The following is a 17320-nucleotide window of genomic DNA, read 5'->3' as shown; positions in this document are numbered from 1 at the left end:
CCTTCCCTCCGACAAACCTTTACTGTTTTTCAAGCGTCAGTGTCCTTCATTTATGGGAGGCTATCTGCTAGGATTGTGGGAGGACCAGAAGATAGATGTATATGAAAGCACTTATTACCTAGCAGGCTGTAAACAAATGTCAGCTGTTCTGACATTCCCAGATGCAAAATCCTCTGCCATGTTTCTGAACCAGCTTCCTGCATGATGTTGCTGGACACGGCAGCCACTGGTCTGTTCAGATTGGATCATGTGGCATAGTCATGTGTGGTCCTCAGTATCCTACTTTCCTCCTCTCTTCCAAAGATGACCTGAGCGAGGTGCCTGAGTGGCTCAGTTGGTTAAGCATTGACTCTTGACTGAAGTTCAGGTCATGATCTCATGGTTCGTGAGTTCAAGCCCTGTGTCAGGCTCTGTGCTTACAGTATGGAGCCTGCTTGGGATTCTCTCTCTCTCAATAAATAAATAAAAAACCCAAAAAACCCACAAAGATGACCTGGGAAAAGAAGGCCCAGAGAGTGATTTGGTGGAAGAAGAGGTGGCTAGAAGAAGCTAGAATGCTAGCCACTCACCCTTCAGAACTGAGCCTGAAATATTCATGCCCTTGAACCCCAGTTCCCCCAAATTCTTCCTTTCTCTGACCAGCACCTCCTTCCACCCACTCATCCAAGCCAGAATCTGGGAGTAGAACTCAGTCCCCCTCCAGCTCCATCCTAGTCCTCCCCATCTGCCCCTCAGGCCTGTCCATCTCCCTCCATGCCTGCTGCCCAGGTGCAGAGAAAGCCTGGCCTGAGGAAGTGTGTGGTTTGGTTAGACATGAGGGATGTGTGCATGCATATTGGAAGCCTCACACCAGGTGTATAAATGTGAATAACCATTCCTCAGTGGAGAGAGAAGGGCAGGAAACTTGGGGCTAAGAGGACCCAGGTTTAAATTCCAGTCCTGCCATTTCTTCACTGTGAGAGCTAGGAATGTTCTGCCTCCCAAGTGTGGTTCCTCACCTGTTAAATAGAGATGACATAGCCTCACCTTTCTTCCCAACCCCCGCCCCTCCCCCCCCCCCACACACATATACTTCCCTTGAGTGTTGCTCTTCTTCTGTGCTTGTGACAATGCAATTATTTGCTGACCCCTTTTAGCATCCTAGGTTGAGAATTTCTTTGGCACACTCTCCAGTCAATGAGAATTGAGTGAATGAGCTGGTGAGACCAAGGGAGCAGATGCACATGGCAGAGCCCCTCACAGGGCCCGGCCCAAAGGAGGAACACATGGACTGTAAGGAAGATCTTCATGGGATCGTCAATCTCTTTCCCTAAATTAAGTCATGGAGGGCACATATTCATGTTGAGAAATAGGCCATCAAAACCCAGACATGTGCATGACATACTTGGGTCACCCCAGTGTAGGAGAGGATGAGGGTGGTCCCGTAAGACAAGGGCCTTAGAGCAGAGGGGTTCTTGGTGATCTAGTCCAACCCTTTCATACTCTCCTAGTTAAGGAAACATGGAGTGAGCTGCTCCAGGGTCTAGGTGGAACTGGGATGAGGACCAGGTCCTCTGGTTCCCAGGCCCAGTGTTTTTCCAGGCATTTGGTTACAGTCAGTAGTGTGGCAGTTAAGGGGGCAGACACAGGAGGCCAGTGTCTGGATTCAGATTCAGGCACAGCCACTTGCTGGCATGTGCATCTGAGTAAGTTACTGTACCTCTCAGAACCTCGGTTTCCTCATCTGTAAAATGAGACACTAGTACCACCTCACAGGGTCTTGAAACCACAGGAGAAAATGTGGGTAAAGAGTGTGGACAGTGCCTGGAACATTGTGCCCCTCCTTAAACATCAGCTGTTATGATGATTACCCCAGACTCTGTGAACCCCAGGAGTTTAGAGAAGGGAATAATCAGAGGGCTGGAGTGGACAGGCTAGTCTTCAAAGAGGAAGTAGCCTTGGGCCTTGTGGGATGTATAGGAGTCAGAGTGTTCAAGAGGCTGAGCCCAGTGTCCTACTTGGGCCAGAGGGCTTGTACACCACTAGCTGCTGTGGTCATGCTGCCTTATCTAGGTCCCAAAGAACCTCTGCTGGGAAGTTTTTGCTGTTGGCAGAGGTGACACATTGCCAAGAGCAGGAAGAGGGCCTTCTGACCATGCTGTCCTGACTCCTCATCATGAACAGGGTTGTTGCCTGAAGCTGAGCAGCTCTGGAGACATTTCTCGGTTTTGTGGTTGTGCTGGGGTGTGCCCAGGCCCTAGTACACTTGGGGCAGCACCAGTTGGCCTCCTGAATGAGAAACAAATTTGGGGTGGAGAACCACACAGAGTGTGAGATGCAGAAAAACCCAGTGGGAAAAGAAATGAGATAGAGTAACGCCCTTACCCTCTACCAAAGGAATGGAAATAAGCCAGGGAGGCTTCAAAGCAGAAGTAGTAGCTGTCTTAGTCCCCCACCTGTGGTTCTCCAATGCTCCTATGTAAAAGAGCTCACATAATTTGCAGATTCCAGAGCTTCTCCCAGAGATTCTGATTCATGAGGTCTGGGACTCTGCACTATAAACACTGCTATCCATGGTCCATTTGAGAAACCCTGTTCCAGATTTCTTCTCTGGGCTTCTTACTGAGTACTTTATATCCAGTGTAACCACCCTGGAAATATGATTCTCACCAAAAAGCAACACAGTAGAGGCAGAGAACTTGACAGCTGAGTAAAATGACAATTGACAGCAAGATGGCAGTGGGAGCAGACTGAGAGCTACACAGGCCGCCCAAGGCTATGCAGCTGGGCCAGCAACTGCCAAGTACTACATTGAATAGGTATGGAAGCCCATATCCCCTTTTGTAGGAAGAGATCCGTCAAAAATAATTAAAATGGAAACTTCGGGTATTACAAGGAAGAAGTACATGACTTACACCTAAGACCCTAAGGAAGTCTGTGTGGCTTTGCTAACATGGATGGAAAATAGAAAATAGTGTGCATGTGCAGAAAATAGAAAATAGTATGCATGTGCACACAATAGAAAATAGTGGGACAGAAAGATGAATAGAAGCCAATTTATAGTTATCCTGAACATTTCAGGTACATATAATAACAGTCACTTCATTTCTTGAGCGTTTCCTGTGTTCTGGGCAATGTAGCGTACATTATATGCCACTGCATCATGTAATCTTATCAACCACTGTCATACCAGATGAGAGTGGAAAGCCCAGGCAGTGGAGTCCAGGGCCACACAGCTAACAGCGAGGCTGGGGATCAGGTCTGGGAGACCCCAGAGCCCAGCCCCCATTCACTGTGCTGTCCCCATCACCTCCTGGTGGTGCTGGGTCAGTGAGGCATCACCACTGCTCTAACCTGGACCTCTGGCCAGGGGCCCCTTATTCCATTCAGTTGACTGTAATGTGTGTGTGTGGTACAGCCCTACTGGTGTGCAGATGCATGTAGCATGTGAACAGCCTCACATACAGGTGCTCTGGTGGGAAAATGCAGAGACTTTGAGCGGGTGCCAGTGGCTTTTCCTCTCCCCCAGGCTCCTATCTGGAAGGCACTGTCTGCGCCTTCCCTTCCGGCCTGCAGCCTCTGACTTCAGCCTGCAAGTGTGTCCGGCAGCTCCTGGACCTCAGGCCATGCCACACACTTGCCTGAAGCCTGGCCTGGAATGCATGGGTGGTGGGGGGCAAAGCAGGTGCCAAGAACTCATTCCTACCAGTCTTCAGATTTGTTCTCCATCTGCTTCTCTGGCTGCAGCAAGATTCATCTGTTTCCTCAGTGAATCAGCACATAGTCCTTCCAGGAAGAAAATCTCTTCCCACCCTGGTGATAAGGGGGAGGGGGTATGGGGAGTTGCTGTGTGACCATCAGCAAGCACACCCCTCTCTCTGAGCCCTGGCATTTTCATCTGAATTCCTCTGGCAATGAATCTGGGAGAAACCTTAGGAATCACAAAATTTCAGATCTTTCTCCTCCTTGACCAACAGGAATGCTGAGTGCCAAGAGGGAATGAAGGTCCCTGTCAGTCTTTCAGGCAGCTGGTGACAGCTGTGATAGGAGCTGAGTCTCTTACCTCCTCTCTGTGCACTGTGGATTATGTCAGACTGCTTATCCATGCTCACTTTCTCCCTGTTAATCTTCAGGTGTCTCTTAAAGAGACAGAGAGTTTTTAAAAAATTGTTTTTTAACTTAAAGTTCATCTATTTTTGAGAGAGAAAGAGAGAGAGAGAGAGAGAGAGAGAGAGAGAGTGAGCAAGCAGGGGAGGGGCAGAGAGAGAGGGAGACAGAGGATCCAAAGCAGACTCCACACTGACAGCAGAGAGCCTGATATGGGGCTCGAACCTATGAACCGTGAGATCATGACCAGAGCCGAAGTCAGACAATCAACTGAGCCAACAAGGCAACCCCAGAGAATTTTATTTTTAAGCCCAGGGCATCCTGGAAGAGAAACATTTCCCTAATGTCTTTGTTGTTCATCCAATCCTAGTAGCTCACATTTTGGGTTCTTCTCCTCTCCACACTCTGGGAGCATCAGATAGGTGTGACCATGTACTGTCCTAGGAAAGACGCCACTTTACAAGGTGAAATGTCCTGCCTGTCCTCATCCTGAGTGTCCTCAGAAGCTGAACAGACACAAGCTTGAGAGGGTTGGCAGGGGTCTGCCAGAGGCAAGCCTGTGAGACTTTCGTCCAGATGCTGTTCCAAAACCCCCACCCCTTTTCCAGGTCCTTGGATATAGCACTGGAGGAGAACCAGGAGCTAGCTAGTGGTACCCAACTAGCCCCCATGTGAAGGACATTTGGCAATGTTGGGAGACACTTTTGGTTGTCACAACTGTGGTAAGCATCTCCTTGGTGCTTTTAAACACCCTATAATGCATAGGACAGCCCCTACAAAAAGGATTATTCAGCCCCACATGTCATTAGTGTCAAGGTTGAGACAACCTGAACCAGATGCTGATTGGGTAAAAGGTCTGGATGGCGAGCCCCTCTTTCCTATGACTTTGGAAGAGAAGATAGATGCCACTTGCCCCTGGTTATGGATTTTAAATCCTTTCTTGATGGCAGCCCCATTCCCAATCTTCTATAGCCATTACTCTTTCTAGGTGCCAAGGCCAGAGTGGCTAACAGAACTGCTTAGGGCCACACTACAAGTTGTGGACAGAACCAGGATTAGAATCCTGGTCATATTTAGTGTTTACATGCTGTGGCACTGCTCTTGTGTTTCTCTTTCCTTGTACATATAGCTAGGCTCTCCAATAACATATGATCTCCTTGAGGGCAGAGAGCACATCTTGCTCATCCTTGCGTCCTCCACTGTAAGTGCCCATCACACGTAGGTGCTTATTTAGAATTGGTTGAATTCATTCATTCAGCTGACCAAAGCTGAATGCAAAGCTTTGGCTTTATGCAAAGCCAAATCAATGTCGGTCTTTCATTCTTGGTGGAGGGAAACAGGTAAAGCACTACAGAAATAGAGGTGGGGAGCTAATTCTATGTAGGGCAACTGGAAGACTGGAGAAAGGGGCATTTGGGCTGGGATTTGAAGGTTGTGTAAGAGTTCTGGGTAGGTGAGGAGGATGGGTTAGAGAAGGGATTCTGGAGGTCTGGAGGGCTTTGTCACCAGACCAAACAAGAGAACATGACTGCCTAAAACCTGATGGGGGAGAAAACTGGAGAGCAATTTCTCCAAACCTGCCCTACTAAGGCCGAATTTTCAACAACTGATTTCCAGAGGGAGGTATGTTGGTGTTGTCAAGTTCCAGAGTATAAACCAGAGTGACAAATGGTCCATTGTCTGGAAGCCCTGTGCCAGCCTGGACTCTGGGGCTGCACCCCGGGTGGGGGGCAGGAGGGGTTGGTGGAGGGACAGAGCCTCGACACCTTGCTCACCTGTCTGGCTTTGTTCTTCCTGGTCCTGGATCTGGGTAGAACAGGCTTTTTTTTTGTTTTTAATGCTTTTTTAAAATTTATTTTTGAGAGAAAGAGCAAGTGAGCACAAGCAGGGGAGGGGCAGAGAGAGCAGGAGACACAGAATCTGAAGCAGGCTCCAGGCTCTGAGCTGTCAACACAGAGTCCGACGTGGGGCTTGAACTCATGAACCATGAGATCATGACCTGAGCTGAAGTCGGATGCTTAACTGACTGAGCCACCCAGGTGCCCCTGGGTAGAACAGGCTTTAAATGTACCAGGCTTCAAGGTGGTTGCAGGCCTCTCAGATGGGGCAGACAGGGAATGATCCTTTTTCATTGTCCTCTTTCTCTTCAGTGATCCAAAACCCTGCTTCCAGGTTCAGCCTGCCATTTCTTCCTTTGTGTGACCCTGCCCAAGCTTCCGAAAGCACACTGAGTCTGGGGGATTGGTGTGAGACCCCAGGGGATAAGTGTTACAGAATATTTTGAGACCTTGCACAATCAGGTGAAGTCACTACAGTTCTTGTTTGACTTTAATGCTGACTACCTGTGCGATCCTGATCCTGAGCAAGTCTGTTCACCCCACTGGACCTCAGGTTTGGGGGTGGGACAATGACAGTGTTTCTTCTGCCTCCTTCAAGGGGTCACAGTTGAGGATCCAATGCCATCAGCTTTGCAAAGTGGTTTGAGTGATGCAAAAAAATTCCATAACTTTAAGGCAGCCATGTAAACACTCCCCTAATGGAGACCAAACATTCTGTCTTATTTTTTAATGTTTTATTTATTTTTGAGAGAGAGAGAGAGAGAGCGTGCACACATGCACGTGCAAGCAGGGGAGGGGCAGAGAAAGTCAGGGACAGAGGATCTGAAGCAGGCTCTGTGCTGACAGCAGTGATCCCGATGCAGGGCTTGAACTCATGAACCATGAGATCGTGACCTGAGCTGAAGTCGGATGCTTAACTGACTGAGCCACCCAGGCGCCCCCAAACCTTCTGTTTTGAATGTGTCTGGCAGGCTCGCCAGGAACCTAGTCCAGCACCAGCTAGTCTGAAGCCTGGGAAGGGAGAGAAAGAAAGCAGAATAACAAGAGCTCTTACTCTGAACCCCAAGCAAGTGTGCACCCATTGTCCTAGTTCTAGAAGTCTGAGAATAGCCCCGAGGGAGGTGGATAGGTGGTGGTACCCCACTCCTCAGAGAAGAAACTGAGTCTTAGGGAAGTGGAGCAACTTACCCAAGGTTGCTGAGCACACACATGGCAGGGGAAGGATTGAATTCAGGGATTCTCCACCCCCAGGACTCTTCCCTTAGAAAGAGGTGGGGCATGGGAGAAAGAAGCCCACTAAACGTGGCTTCCATGGTGGGTCACCCACGTCCTGGAAGGAGGAAGGACAGGGCTTGGGGCCTGGGCTCCCTGCGTGGCGATGAGGGCCACGTTCCCAGGCTCTCCAGTGCCTGATCTCCACACTGGCTGCTGTTGGTGGTTGGCTCCAGGAGGACAGGAGCACTCTGGGTGGTCTGACACACAGGATGTGTCTCGCCTCAAAGCAGAAGTGAAACAGGGCGCACTTCCCCTTGCAACACAAGAGGCAAGTCTGACCACTGCCCCCTCGTCACCATCTCCTGCAGGAACCCAAAGACTGGCTGCCACTGCTGGGGTCTGAGATTGGGGGTTGGGGGCACAGAGAAGCCAGCTTGGTCTGGGGACCTAACTCATGCTGGCAGCTGGGTATCTACCTCTCAGCACACAGTTTGGGGTCTCTTCACACAAGCCTCCTTGGGCAGTGTCCACATGATTAGAAGATACTGTTTCTATCAGTTTCTGTGATTTAGATTCCGAGCGAGATGGCCCTTTATACAAATGTTCTGTCTCCTGGCCGGATCACAGCCAGCTCCTCTCTGCAAGAGGGAGATTCATTTGTGGCTCATACTCTCATTCATTGTTCACACATTTGGTTGTTCTCCCATCAACGAACATATTAAGAACCATCTCTGTGCCAAGCATCGTGCAGATACAGGAAGGAGAAGGATGGCAAACAAAATATTACACAGATCACTGTTGTTATGGTTGTGAAGTAATTAGTCATGAAAAGTGCAGCAAAGGCCACAGAGAGTTCACTGTAGGGGGTTAAAGGGGAGACCCCAACCTAGTCTAGGACTCAGGGAAGGCTTTCTGGGCATTTCTATGGAAAGCTGCGGTAGAGTTCCTGGCTGAAGACCCTGAGACACGGGAGAGGCCGGGGGCCCGTGTGGCTGGAGAAGGAAGCAGAGACCAGATCACACAAGATACAGGCTACATAAGGGGTCCCTCCTGTTTGACATGTCTTCAGGAGAAGTATCCGGAAGGCCTGGTGACTTTAGGCAAGGCTTTCTCTTCTCTGGACCTCAGTTCCCTCATCTTTTCAACAGGAACATATTCACCATCCATGCAGGATGCCTGAAGAGCCCTTAGGTAAAGCACTAGTTCGGTGTCTGGCACAGTGGAGGTGCCCGATGAGTGTTGCTGTAGTCTAATTGTTGCAGAGCCAGGCTAGGAATCCAGTCTCCAGGCCCAGCTCCCCGACTCCAGTGGCTGCCTTATCCCCAGGGCAGCTTCTAGGAGACATGGAGCCAGGTCACCAGGGCCAAACACATTGGCCCAAGCTCCAACTTGCTTTCTGTTGCAGTATCTCCCTACTGTCCTATCATGGCCCTTTGCCAGCCAAGTTAATGCGCCCTGGGAAGAGGCTCCAGTCTACAGCTATGGCCAGCGGTAGAGGCAGATGCCCCTGTCCTGCCTCCCAGACCCACAGGGCCCCAGGCTCCTGCTGGTTGACTAGTCAGTCTTTGCAGACTCCACCTGCCATGCAGGTGCGGGGCGGGGGTGGCACAGAGCTGGCAGCCCCAGGGCTGAGCGGCAGCAGAACTGCGTTGTTTTGCAAGGGTCGAGCCACCCTGGAATCCTTTTCTTCTGATTCATGGAAGAAATCTTCCTGAAGGAGAAAGGAAGTGGCATTGACCAGATGCCTGGAGCTGTGTGGGGTGCTTTGCTTGCTGCCTGACTTATTTTTAGCAACAGCCCCTCACAGTGGGTATTATTGGCTGCCTTTTACAGATAAGTGACTGTTAAGGATCAGGATTGCCCAAAGTCACCCGAGGTCATCAAACTGGCAAGTGGCAAGATCTGGATTCTATGCCAGGTCCCATACCCTTGCCCTGCCCTGGGCCCCTTGGTAGTGGGCCATTGGGCTATGTTTTGTTGTATTTTGTATTTCACCCAGCATGAGCCTGTTGTAAGAGGCCTGGAAACAAAGTAGTCAGGCCTGAGCTTTGATTTCTTTCTTTTTTTAAATTTAAAAAATTTTTTTAATGTTTACTTATTTTTGAGAGAGAGACAGAGCAAGTGGGGAGGCACAGAGAGAGAGGGAGACACAGAATCTGAAGCAGGCTCCAGGCTCTTAGCTGTCAGCACAGAGCCTGACGTGGAGCTTGAACCCACGAGCTGTGAGAGATCATGACCTGAGCCAAAGTCAGAGGCTCAACCGACTGAGCCACCCAGGCACCCCTGAGCTTTGATTTCTTCATCTGGCAAGTGGCTACAGGAGTATACAGAATGATCTAGGGGGAGCTACCTCAGCGATGGGTAGGGCCACCCCCCATCCCTGTTTACAAAAAGGAAACTGAGTCCTAGAGATGGGGAAAAAGCTGCCTGAGATGACATGTCATGTTTGTCAGCAGAGAGCTGGGCCAGGCCAGATTCTCCTTGCAGACTGCTTCTCTAGCCACCTTCCTCACCCTCCCTTGCTGGCCTCCATGCCTCTGCCCAGTCTCCACACACTGGAGGATTCCAGTCTGTGGGCCCTGGACCTTTTTTTTTGCATTTCCTTCCTCCAGCGACCCAGTCCCGTAATTCTAATCACCATCTAATTACCATGCCTGTGTGTCTCAACCTGAGCTCTCTGGCCCTGACGCCAGCTCTGAGCTCCAACCTGTCTGTCCAGCTGCCTTGTTGGCCTCTTCTTAGTGATCTCAGAGAGTAACAAACTGGATATATGTACAACACAACTCCTGATTTAGCTGTGTCCTCCCAGCTCCCACCCAAACCTTCTCCTCCCACAGTCTTCCCCATTTTAGTCACTGCACCATCATCTACCCTGTTTTTCAGGCTGGAAGCCTTGGAGTTATCCTGTATTTCCTCCCCTCAACCCACCCACGCCTAATCCATTAGCAAAAATATATTGTAATCTGACCCTTCTCACCACCTCCACCTTCATCTGATGCAGCCACAACCTGACTGGTCCTGCTGCATCCTCTTTTGCCTTGAAGAACATATTCTCACGCAGCCAGTGCACTCCCTTTTAAACATAGAACAAGCTGTGTCATTCTCCTGCTTGAAACCCTCCAGTGACTTCCCATCAACTCGGGATGAAATCCCAGTACAAGGCTCTAGGGGCCTGGGTTTCTGGAAGCATCTGTCTCCATTCTCATCTCTTCCTTCTCACTCAGAAGGATGCAGCATCTCCTCTTTCTGCTCCATGAACACCCCAAGGTTGCCCCTGCCTCAGGGCCTTTGCACGACTCTTCCCTCTGCTTGGAACCCCTTTCCTAAGATCATGGCTCAATTGCTTTCTCATTGTTGGTGTCACTTGCTGCCTTCTCAGCAAGGCCTTCCCTGACCACCTTGTCTAGAGAGGTACCACCCCTCTGCCTGTCACTGCCCATCACATTACCTTGTTGTCTCTCCTTTATAGCCCTTTTTGTCACCTGACATCATCTGCATTGTTTGCCCACTTATGCATTGTCATTTGTCCACACTGGGATGTAGTAAGTTCTGGGACTGTTTTTGTCCCTGCCAAGTCCTCAGTCCTTACCACACGTGCATAGCACATGGTAGGTGCGTGATGAGTGCTTGTTCACAGAACCAGCCACATGGACTGGAGGCCCAAGTTACAAATCAAGTTTATTCCAGGTTGCTGTCCCCAGAGCTCTCTTGCATAGGACAGCATTTCCCTGTCCTTTGACTTCTTTTTTTTTTTTTTTTTTTAATGTTTATTTATTTTTGACAGAGAGAGAGAGAGAAAGACGGAGCACGAGCGGGAGAGGGGCAGAGAGAGAGGGAGACACAGAATCCGAAGCAGGCTCCACGCTCTGAGCTGTCAGCACAGAGCCCAACGCGGGGCATGAACCCACAGACCATGAGACCATGACCCGAGCCGAAGTCGGATGCTCAATCGACTGAGCCACCCAGGCGCCCCTCCTTTGACTTCTTTAAGAGAGTAATTTCTTTAGGTGCTCAAAGTTCACTCCCTTATCTGCCAACTCTACCACCTAAAGCTAACAAGTTACTTATTCTTTCTGTGCCTCAGTTTTGTCAGCTGTTAAATGGGGATCTTAACAGTGGCTGTCTCACAGGGCAAACATGAAGACTGAAGCATACTTAAAGCAGTGCATGGGATGTAGCATTCAGGAACATTAGCTCTATTATTATTTTTATCAGTATTATTATCACCACCACCACCATCATCATCATCCATTTCTCAAATTGAGATATACTTGATGGGTACCTGGATGGCTAAGTCGGTTAAGCGTCCGACTCTTGATTTTGGCTCAGGTCATGATCTCATCGTTCGTGGGATTGAACCCCACATCCGGCTCCATGCTGATGGCTTGGAGCCTGCTTGAGATTCTCTCTCTTTATCGCTCTCTCTCTCTCTCTCTCTGCCCCTCTCCTGCATGCATTCTCTCTCTCTCAAAATATTTATTAAAAATATAAAGAGATATACTTGATATATAACATCATATTAGTTTCAGTCATACAATATGATGGTTCAATATATGTATATGATGTGAAGTGATCAGCACAAAGTCTGGTTAACAGACATCCCCAGTTTGTCTCTCTGCTGTTGAGTAATAATACTTACCTTGTGCCACTTTGCCTGCTCAGTATCCTCTATTGGTTTCCTATTTCACTTAAGAAAAAGACCAAGTGCAATAAAAAAAAAAAATAGATTAATTAATTAAATTAAAAAAAGAAGAAGACCAAGTGCCTTTAAGGAGTCTATGAGCCCCCCACCTACCTCTCTAGCCTCATCTTCTTGCACAGCTTTCTTTTCCATTGCTTTCCCCTCTGTGGTCACACTGGCCTTATTTCAGTTCTTCACGTGGTGGATGCTCATCCTACATCAGGCACTTGGCCTGCAAGTTGCTTTCCCTCCTTCTTCACCTAGTCAATGCTGGCTCTTCATTCCCATCTCAGCTTCGTCACTACCGTCCTAGCCTCCGTGACCACTGACTAGGGGAATTCCCTTATTTCATGCTCTCGGGGCAACACATGCCTCTGCCCTAGCACCTGTCACAGTTGTAAGTTTGCACCTATCCCTTACACTTGGGTTACTATCTGTCTTTCGTAATAGACTCTGAGCTCCATGAAGACAGAGACCAAGTCATTCTTTGCCCACCTTTGCACTCCAAATGCGAGCCCAGTGTTTGTGTGCAGTAGGCCTTCCATGAACATTAAACGAATTCGGGAAGCCTTTGGGTTAGAGGCTTTGATCAGATCAAGCACAAAACTGCCCCCAAAAGAAAATCTGCTGTCTTTGCATAACTGACCAGGCTTTTAAACTGGCCTTCTGCCACTGAGCCAGAACAGTCCTCCTGACTTCCAGTACATTCCACTTGGGAGTGATGTGGTCCTGGGCAGCTCCTGCCTGCTGAGCTGCTTTCAGGGTGCCTATAGAGTTACAAGAGTAGGAAAAGGCTTTGCTCATCTAATCCAAGATAGAAACTGGACGTGATGCTGTGACACAATGGAGAAGTCTGTCTTGTTTCCTGAGCTCAGCCACCTCACCATGCCAGACACACTCAGCTTTTCCTTCCTTCTTGAAATAGGGTAATATGGTGTCCTGATGGTAGAGTGCCCTGTTCTGGTTTTTCTGGCTGATGGTGTTTTCTTTAATTGGTTGGAGCAGAGGTCCTTGCAGCCTGCAGACCTGGGCCAGTCCCCCACAGGGTCTGTACCAGGACACGGTGAAATGAGGGAAATAGGGACAATGTAGGGAGTTTTCATAAAGCTAAATTAGTTCTCAATTGCCCTACTTTTCATGTGTCAGGATGCCCTTTCTTTTATGAAACAAGGGTGATGAGAGGTGGTGATAAGGTTTTTTGGGTTTTTTTTTAATGCCCTTGCTTGTCAAATCACCTACTTAATTTTGTTTTGAAATGTACTGGTCTGTGGACAGTGGCTGAGCCAGGTTAAGAACACAGGCTCTCTACTTCCAGAGACTAGTTCCAGCACTCTCTCTCTGAAGCTCCTCCCTGGAGACAGTAAGATGTAGGGGAGACATGAGAGCTGGTTGTAAATTATTGACAAGCAGCCATGTGGAAGAGGGGACATGCTTGTTCTGGTTGCACAGGGGGCAGTATTGGGGTCACTGGGTAGCAGTTTCAAAGTCAAAATGTGCCCATCTGAAACTGCTACCCAGTGACCCCAAACTTCACTCTGGCTTAGAATAAAGTTTCTGAGAGGTGAGTATTCAACAGTTGGCCGGGGCTTCCCCACTCCAGTAGTATTCAGGCACAGGTGGAGCTGCTACATCCGCTGTTGGAGAAAATATTCAGGCTGGGGGTAAGTTCTAATTAAGGACCTTGGCCTTTGATTCAAACCCACCTAGCAGCACTGGCTTTACCACTTACTATCTGTGTGAACTCAGGCAAGAGAGTTTCCTTCAATTGAAAATAGGGTAGGGGTGCCTGGGTGGCTCAGTCAGTCTGACTTCGGCTCAGGTCATGATCTCGTGGTTTGTGGGTTCGAGCCCCGCGTGGGGCTCTGTGTCTCCTTCTCTCTCTACCCCTTCCCCACTCATGCTCTGTCTCTCAAAAATAAATAAACGTTAAAAAAAATTTTTAAATAAACATTAAAATATATATATATAGAAAATAAAATAAGGTAATCATGACTCCCTCAGGCTCCTGTAAGAGTTATGTAAGGGGGTGTGTGTACAATGCCCAGCCCACAGATTGGCCTTCCCTGTGATGTGAAGCCTATGCCCAGGAAGCTTACTTAGAGTCTGGTAGAGTGGAAGAGACTCACAGAAAAAGGATAACATGACGTAGTTTATGAACAAGGACCAGCAAAGCTTATGTGCTGGGCAGTTCTGAGGACAGGAAATCAGGCCCAGGCTGGATGATCAAGGAAGAATTCTTGAAGGAAGTAATACCTACATTAACCCTTGAGACACTGCTAGGCTCTGGATAAGTAGAGAGGAAGAAGTATGCTTCCTAGGAGGAGAGCATACGATGGTCTCTGGCACACAGTAGTGTTAACTGGAAGTAGCTATTATCTAAATTTCAAGGACCTGGTGATCCCTCTTTCCTTGGGCTCTGACAGCACTGTGGGCACATTCCTGGCACATCAGACATGCTTGGTGTATGTTGAATAAATAGGGGGAAGATTGACTAGTAGAGGGAGAAATGATTAGGTCTAAGTAAGCTGGGGAAAATTAGAGTATCCTTTCACCCATTTATCTACTCACCCATCTATACACTCATCTATCATCCAATAACACCTACTTACATATATATGCCAACCCACTCACCCATCCATTCAGCCATCTTTTCCTGCACCCATTCATCCATTGCACATTCATCCATACTCCCATCCACCTATACTCCTTCCATCCATCCATCCATCCATCCATCCATCCATTCACCCACCCACCCATATATACACCTGTTCATCCATTCATCCATCCACCCATCTGTATATTTAAGGCATAGAACAAGATAAAGTCACTGCCTTTATGAAGTTTATATCAAGTGGGGCCCCTAAGTCTTACAGATATGAATCAAATAATTATGTGGATAAGTGTAAAACTGTAACTGTGATATGTGCTACAGATGAAAGTCATACATCGTGCCAGGAGAGCCAGAAATGGGAATTTGACCGATTCAAGGAGGTTAAGAGGGCTCCTCAAGTTCAAGAAAGTGGCCATTGAACCAAGAGCCAAAGGGTGAGTAGGAGTAACTAGTAGAATTGGGGGTGTGGTGGCGGTCAGAATGTTCCAGACAGAGCAGAACACATGGAAGGGCAAGATGAAATTGGGGGTGTCGGTCTGATGATGCAGGCCTCTGGGGCTTATTAGGATGTTGATTATTATACTTAAGGCTCTGAGAAAGCCTCAGGTAACATGATCAGATTTGTATTTTTAAAATATTGCCTGGCTGTGGCTAAAGAAAATGGAAGCAGGGGATGGGATGAGCAAGTGCAAAAGCAGGAAGCCTGTGAGAAGCCAATAGTCATCCAGGAAATTCATGATGGAACCTCGGATGGAGAAAGCAGTGGAGGGAGGAGGAGAGGAAGGGTGTAGTGGACGATTCAAAGGCCATTTTGGAGATAAAATGATTATACAGTGGGTTTAGTGGGAATGGATGAGGGTGAGAGAGGAGTCTAGGATGACACCTAAGTTTCTAGATATAACTGTTGCTAGGCAACAGAGTGACGGACCGGAGAGAGGGGGAAAGGGTTGGACACACTTTTCCTTGAAGTTGTTATGCCTGTGTTTGCCAAATAAGGGGTATGGGAGCATGGGCATACAGAGCTCCATGGTTGCTCGCACAGGGGTGAAAATGCTGGTTTAAGAAGGTCACACATTGCAAGCTGAAGAGCTGGGCCTGTGAGTTAGGGCTTCTAGCTTTGGCTCTGCATCCAGCTAGCTATGTGACCTTGAGGGGGCAGCTTCACCCCTCTGGGCCTCAGATCTAAAACCGATGGCCTTGCTGGTCTGGCATTTTAAGGGCACAAAGCAGCTTGAATCTTATTTGTGTCCACTGTCACTATTTATAGGGCTCCTCCTTGGAAAGTTATTCCTTGTAGATACACTTTTCCAGAGCCTGAAGATTGAAATAGAATAAAGTCTAGAATGTGAGATCTGAAAGGAATCATAGAGCCCATTTGCCCAATCTTCAAAGTTCACAGAGACAGGCAGCACCTGTGCTTGACCTTTATCTCTATCCTCCTCCACACCCTGTACCTGGGGGAAGAAGAGGGGCAGTTTGTGCAAAGCCACAAAGCTACAGGGCAGAATAGCATCCTTTGTAGGTCATCCCCATGTTCCTTTTCTCTACCTTGGGTGGTTTTTTTTTTTTTTTTTTTTTTTTTTTTTCTGCAGCCTACAGCCATTTCTTAGGACAGATGGGGCTAGGTAGATCTGTGGGGATGGGCTAAGATCAAAGACGGGTGATGCTGAGCATCTGGGGAAAGCATAACGAAGGGAACAGCTGAAGCCATGATGTGCTAAGCTGGGGTCCTTTCTGACTCTTTGAAGATGCCTCTTGTCATGAACCCCTATTATGACTCCTGAATGTCCTCCTGGGGCTGCAAGACGCTCTTTGCCAAAAAGGAATGCAGAAAACCCAGCCTACCCCCTGCAAACAAGGCATGGAGACAAAACGCAGTTGGAACCTCGGGGCTGAGGTTTCCATGGTGGCCCCACTCTGCTGCTCTTCCCATTGGCCAGGCGTCCTGCTCCAGCTTTAGCAACAGAGGCTCAGATACCCATCTCCTTCCTGATTGGCCAGGTTGTGCTGCAGCGCCATGGCAACAGGGGCAGAGGGACCAGTTTCTGCAGAACGACTTGAGTCACCATCTACCTGGGGTGGAGCTGAGATCCAGAGGGGCGCTTGCAGGGGATGCAAAGGGAACAGGTAGCCCCCACCTCAGCTCACAGTCAGGTGGGGAACCCTTCTCCATGGGTTGTCCAGGGGTTTGGGAGGCTGGTGGGCTTCATCTCTTTATCACATCTATCTTACATCTTACAGCATCTTCCCAACACTTCTCTTGCCCCAGTGCTCTTGTCACCTGCAGAAAAAAAAAAAAAAAAAAAAACAAGCCCCTAGCAGTGCCAGAAGTTAACTTGTTTGCCCTGAATCATGCAAATTGCAAGCTAGAATTTGAACCCATATTATATTACTTAATTTTAAAAGCTTTAGAGGGTTTTTGCTGGAGAATCCAGTTTTTTTTTAAAGACTTTATATTTTAGAGCAGTTTTAGGTTCACAGCAAAATTGAACAGAAGGTACAGACATTTCCCATATTCCTTCCAGTTTTAATAGTTTTATTCATCAAACAGCTAATGTTTTCCAAAGCACTCTTGCCTCTGAATCATTATCTGATCCTCCCAACCACCCTATGAGTTGGTACTTCAGGGATGAATGACCCATTTCATAGATGAGGACACTAGAGCCCAAAGAAGTCAAGTGATTTATTCCATGTCACACAGCTTATTAGTGCCAGAGCTGGGCCTCCAACCCAGACCTCCTGAATCCTTATCAGGGCTCCAAACCATTGCCTAATCTATACCAGAAGGCCTCCAGGAGGAGTGGAGGGCTGCTCTGAGGGGTCCTCTCCTAAGGCTAGATAATGATGCTGAGTAGAACCAGGCATTCTAATGTTTCCAGCCTGGACCAA

The 17320-nt window shown here is 48.4% G+C and overlaps 1 protein-coding gene across 1 annotated transcript in view; it reads left to right on the top strand.

Moving 5' to 3' along the window:
* The window catches only part of DEPDC5 (DEP domain containing 5, GATOR1 subcomplex subunit), a 142161-nt gene extending 127308 nt beyond the window's left edge, over nucleotides 1-14853 (top strand). The window contains exon 44 of the transcript XR_006209788.1: nucleotides 14753-14853. The gene's annotated coding sequence lies outside the window, so the exon portion shown is untranslated. The remainder of the gene's footprint in view (nucleotides 1-14752) is intronic.
* Nucleotides 14854-17320: the final 2467 nt, after the last annotated feature.

Source organism: Panthera tigris, chromosome D3 (genome assembly GCF_018350195.1).
Source record: "Panthera tigris isolate Pti1 chromosome D3, P.tigris_Pti1_mat1.1, whole genome shotgun sequence".
Taxonomy (NCBI): Eukaryota; Metazoa; Chordata; class Mammalia; order Carnivora; family Felidae; genus Panthera; species Panthera tigris.
The sequence above is the reverse complement of the archived record's forward strand: the minus strand, read 5'-3'. Positions and strand labels throughout refer to the sequence as shown.